General features: G+C 41.2%; 1 pseudogene; it reads left to right on the top strand.

The window, feature by feature from the left end:
- The first annotated feature begins 3,852 nt into the window (after nt 1-3,852).
- LOC148015081 (protein transport protein SEC23 E pseudogene) lies at nt 3,853-4,596 on the top strand (annotated as a pseudogene).
- Nucleotides 4,597-6,023: the final 1,427 nt, after the last annotated feature.

Here is a 6,023-nt window from a genome sequence, read left to right as displayed (position 1 = left end):
TTAGGTGTTGTTCAATCAACCAACAAAACTAATTTTATTCTTCCTAAACAATATAAGAATAGATGCGATAATGATTCCATCACATATTCGCTCTCCCCCTTAGGATCAAAGAGTGATTCTATGCAAAATTTATTTAATACTTGCATGCACAATTCCTAATGTTATTTATGATTATGCTATTCATAACCCATGACGGATTGCTCTATCAACAAACAAGCCATATGCAACTAAGTGCAATTAACTTCCCTTGATACATGCACTTTGCAAATTCCATCTTTCGAATATGTGAGAAGAGGCCTATCCCTTCCCATGACCTATTCTCATACATCATATTATGGAGCCTAAGTTATCTCATGGGAGAATCAAAGCAAGCATCTATCAATTTAGAAATACATTACTTACGATCGGAACTGCAGTTGGATTGGTACTGATGCCCTCGCTCGAGGCTTTGTTGCTTGTTGTAGGATTGCCATCTGCACACGATATTCTTCACTTGGAGGCCATCATTCGCAAGTAGATTCAAAGAGATAAGAAGATGGAATAGATTCGAGATAGGAGAGCATAAGAGAAGATGGCTTAGTTGAAGACCAATATAGGGGATAATTGAGCTAACTCTCTCCCTCGCAACCTCCCGAAAAAAGTCATCTCTCTCTCTCTCTCTTTCAAGCTCCTTCTCAAAATCTCTTGGAGGGATATCCCTCTACCTCTCTCTCTCACAGCCTCTTGGAGTCTCCTTGTGTTTCCTTGTGCCTCCCCATACCTCATATTTATAATGAATTAGAGAAGAGGGGATGTGATTAAGAACAAGAGTTATTGGTTGAGGGGATCTTGGAGAAATCAGTGATTTGATGCTCAAATCATAAATCTAATGGTTCCATTGGCTCCAAAAGGGGGGGTAAACTCCAAGATACTTGCTTAGAAATCTTCCAGATCACTTCTTCTTTCTCTCCCTGTTCGAAGTGCTAACTACTGCTTGTAGATTGCAATCGCGGCACTCGTGATTTCACCAATCTCTCTCTTTATTTTTTTCTTTTTATAAAATCTCCAAAACGAACTAAAATATCACTTGTATTTTCTTTTAAATGACATCTAGTTCTAGAAATCTCCATATCTTTTTAGGATAATATCTAAAATATCTAGAATATACTAGTTTTGCCCAAAATCTAATATTTTTGGACCATCTATACTATACATATTAACACTAGTGATTAATATGGCTCAATTGACTAACTAACTTTTGAACTAACCAACTTACTTTTAATTGCATGTTGTGCATGGTGGGAGGCAGACTGGTCAAGGGTCTAGGGAGGGGTGGTAGGCCCATGACCTCCCCCTCATCGACATCATCATTATCTACCTCTTCCTCGCATCATCCACTCCCTCTCCCTTGTTGGTGTCATCCTCTTTCTTTCTCCCCCCCCCCCTCCCCTCCATGTCAGTGTCATCTCCTCCACCTCGCCTTCTTCCTTCCCCCCCACCACCTGTTCGTCGGCGATAATAGGAGGGGAGGGATAAAACATTTTCAATTAACCTTAATAAAAAGGGGGCGTCCTATGCGGGCTACACGGGGATATTACACTAGATGAAACTGACATCTCATGTAAGTGTAAATGCAAAACCTAATATTTTATGTACTTAATTTTGGAAAAAACCTTATTATTTAATGCGGTGATATGAAAATAATAGCCTATTTTTGAGTTGTGAACAACCTAGTTTGGCCTAATGTCATTGCTTGCACTTGCATTCGCCACACTAGATGTTCCATTGGTAGTGGAAATTTCAACAACCTTAGGCATTTTCATATCTCTGGCAATACTTGTTCTTTGACCGATTGCAGTGGATTTCATGGTCTTTACACTTCCTGCTTTAGAGCCATTGTTTGCGAGTGGGTTTAAGAGATAGAGAAGGTGGAATGAATTCACGATAGGAGAGCGTGAGAGCAACTGCCGAGTTGAAGACCAAGATAGGGAGTTGAGTTAATTCGTTTCCTCTCTAACCCCCTCTCTAATTCCCTCTTTCGCAGCCTCTCGAGATCATCTTCCCTCTCTCTCTCTTTTTAATTCTCCCCCTCTCTGGCTCCCTCTTGTAACCTCTTGGGGGGGAAGGGGGAGGGGGGGTATCCTTCTACCTCCCTCTCTTTTCCTCTCTCTTGCTCTATACTCTTGAGAAGGGCCTCTCCCCTCTTGCTCAGACCTCTTTCAACTTCTCCCCATGCCTCTAAATTAGAGAAGAAGGATTGTGGATAGGAAGAACTCTTTATGGAGGGAATCTTGGCAAAATTAGAAATTTGAAGCTTCCAAGATGTAATCTAATGCTCAAACCGCAAATCTAATGGTTCCATTGGCTCCAAAAGGGGGGTAAAACCCAAGGACACCTGGTTAGAAATCTTATAGATCACTCCTTCTTCTCCCATTTTGGGAGTGATGTTTGCTGCCTGTAAACTGTGATCGCGATATGCACGATTTTGACAATCCTTCTTTTTGCATTAAATCTATAAAATTGGCTGAAAAAGTCACTTGTTTTTTATACATGACACCCTATTCTAGAAGTTTCCATAGCTTTTTAGGATATTTACAATAAATAATATCCAAAATATAAAAAACATACTAGCTTTGTCTAGACACTGACACTAACGACTAATATGGCTCATAACTCTCGTTCACGTTGTCGTATTGCTGCGCATTCGAGGTGTGAAAATCACCCAAAAATTGTGTGTGTGATTTGATACTTTGTATATACTAAGTTGTTGTGTTTACATTTATTTTCTGCGCATGAGTGAACAGATGAGATGCGGACCATTGAAGGTGAAGAACTGATGAGTTGTGGTTTAATGCTGATCCTTGAATGTGAAAAATAGGTGATTTTCAAACTACAATTGTTGGAGATATGCAGTATAGCCAAGAGCTTTTGTATGAGCTAAAACTTCTACAAGCTCTAGAATAGATAATTTGAATTTGAACTAAAAATAATGATATGTGAGCTACGAAGGCTAAAGAGGGGATTTTTGAAAGGCTAAAGAAGGAGGGAAAAGGAGAGCCGTGCTTTGAGGGGAAAAAGGAGAAGCTTTTGGAGCTATTTTGAGAAGGAGGTATTTTGGGGGGAAGGGAGGCTCCTCAATCGAATCAGGGCGGAAGGAAAAGCATCGCAGAAAAAGAGAGATGGTACTCTGTCGTGGAGACATTCCAATTCATCAAAGGAGATAAAATAGCAAAGGTTTATGGGTGTGCTCGTGTTATCATACACGAAGTAGTCGTCTTCTTCAACTACAGGGAGAAACAGAGGAGGAAAGAAAAAGGCTGCGAAGACGATGCATCGAGAGTGGAGGTCCAGGGGGGATGGGAACTTGGAAAGAAAAATCAGAACATGAAGAACAGGGGAAGATAATCCTAATTAAGGGGAAAACGTAATGCTCTGGGGGAATCGGGAGTATAAGTTCTCTACTCTGTAATTAAAGCAGGATAACAGATGTTGACGGAATCAAGGAGGAAGTGGTGCTCTCTCCTGCGCATTGTCTCTATTGGATTGCTACGGGAGAAGAACATCGCCTTGTAGGATCTACGAGGAAGAGAATCGGAAAAGCTGAAGCTGGGGGGAAATCGATTTTGGGCGAACCTGGCAGATGTCCTTGCATATGGAAAGACACCAGCAGAATTAAAATCAGAAGGTGCGCCTGATCAACTTGTGCCTCACAAGACATTCTCTGGAAATCGTCCATCACTGAGCATGTTGTTACCCAATCTTATGCCATATACTATTGGTCAGCTATTGGCTATTTATGAGCATCGGATTGCTGTTCAAGGCTTCATTTGGGGAATCTAATGCTGGGGAATCACAGGCCTGAACGTCATCGGCATGGCGGCCTGCATAACAGATTTGTTTGACAGTGCAAGTTCCTCACACATTATCAGGATCCGGATGGCAAAGGGAGATGACGTTGCAGAGATCAGAATGCACGCTTCTTCTTCCAGAGACCCGTTGTCACCGATGCCTGGAGAGCCAAGATAAAGGCAGTTTTCAGATTGGGCGATGACTTGCAGAAGCTTTCGCTAAAGGACCTGATCTGTTTGGAGCAGCAAATTCATAACAGCCTTGGACAAATTTGTGCTATGACTCAGTACACCGAGATGGGGTGACAACTCTTACAAGGTGCTGGGTAGATGGTTCAGCAGTTATACAGAGGACTTGATAATGGGCTTTGACCAAGAGATAGATGCTATAGTTTTGGCTCGTTTAGCATCACACAAAATGGAGACAGAGGAGGAATTTGATGCAACTCGATGAGAGAGTTTAATAAATTCTGTAGTGATGATTCAGCCATCATTGATTACTTATGCCCTCAATGCTCCACCAGAGCCAGCCCTCCTTGATGTTGCAACAATAACAGCAGACAGGATACCTCTATTGGATGCGTATTTCAGTGTAGTGGTCTTCCATGGAGCAACAATAGCACAGCGATGCAATGCAGGCTATCATAAATAGCCTGAGTACCAGGCTCTTGCAAAACTTCTTCAAGCACCCTTGGATGATGCTCAAGCAATCATTACAGAGCGTTTTCCAGTTCCTAGACTTGTGGTTTGTGATCAATATGGGTCTTAGGCTCGGTTTTTTTTTTACTTGCAAAACTGAACCCTTCAGCAACTTATAACTCAACTCTTTGCCCCTCCTTTCAAAATCTATCTGTCTCCAGCTGGCTGTAAGTGATTGTATGATCATAGGAAAGATATGTTAATAGATACATGCATTAGAGAGATGTTTCTATGGAATGCTTACTGCTGCTAGAAAAGGTTAATATTTATACAATGTCAAGTGAATACATACCATCTGTTGGTCAATACAAGGACAAAGGTTACATGTATGAAAGATGTAAAAAACAGATCTGAAGGTTACAATCAAGAAGAAACACAAAGATTTTCTGGGTTTAAGAATGGTTCATGCAAGTTAATGCAAAGCAGCTCTAACAACTCTGCTTCAGACTCTGCTTTACTAAATAAAACAGAGTCTTGACATTATTTTCTCATCTTGATTATTCACCTGTTCAATCTCTTATCTTGAAATTTATCAAGATCTTCTGAAGACGCGACTTTGTTTTCATAAACCCTTCGACATCTTTGGTGAACCCGACGTGAAAGCGTCGCAGAAATTTCAGGATGGGAGATACTTCAGCCTCTATTTCAGCTTCCTCTACAACTCCAGCTGCCTCTACTTTAGCTCCATCAATGACTGCTGCGTCAAGTACTTCAATGGAGGATCTAAAACAGATTTTGCAGAATATGTCCATGTATATGCAGCTCCAAAATCAGCAAACACAAATGTATATGCAGCAGCAACAACAATTGCATCAACAACAGTTGTCTCAGCAAAGGCAACTCTATTCGGAGCAGGAGAATGCAAACAGCGCAACTAAGGCTATTGAAGCAGTTGAGAGTGAGAAGAAGATATTTGATGGGCGGAATGTTTCAACATATTTGAAGACATATGAGATCAAGATGGGGTTTTTTGGAGTTCCTGCTGGACTTATGAGTAAGTACTTCCTTCGTCTTGTCACTGCTGCTTTGAGGACAAAGGTGACTGATTTATTTATTCAAAATACACATTGGCAAGATTTTAAGAAGGCTCTTAAAGAAGAATATTTCCTTGAGGACTTTGGTATGGCTACTCGACGGTCATTCCAAGAGTGGGTCTACATGCCAAACAAAGGTCTTGCTGCTTCGGAGTTGATTCAAGAATTTGAAGAAAGGTATAGTCAGCTTGATGCCATTGAACAAAGAGCATTGGATGTTGAAAAAGTTGAGCTTTTCTTGCAAGCTGCAGATCTTGCTCTTCAAGAAGAATTGGGTGAGCTTCTTGAAGATCGCACAAAGCCTATGGGTCTTAAAACTGATTGGCAGGATGCTCAGGATGTAGTCTCGACATTGACCAAGAGGAGGATATGGAAGACTCGCCTACAGAATGGTTCCATGACACCTACACCATCATCTGCTCCTATGCCTACTTCTATCCCTGTTATTTCTTCTCCTCCTCAG

This window comes from Lygodium microphyllum, chromosome 24, assembly GCF_053477565.2.
Source record: "Lygodium microphyllum isolate KBCC chromosome 24, Lygodium_microphyllum_v1.1.10, whole genome shotgun sequence".
In the NCBI taxonomy this organism is placed as follows: domain Eukaryota; kingdom Viridiplantae; phylum Streptophyta; class Polypodiopsida; order Schizaeales; family Lygodiaceae; genus Lygodium; species Lygodium microphyllum.
The sequence above is the reverse complement of the archived record's forward strand: the minus strand, read 5'-3'. Positions and strand labels throughout refer to the sequence as shown.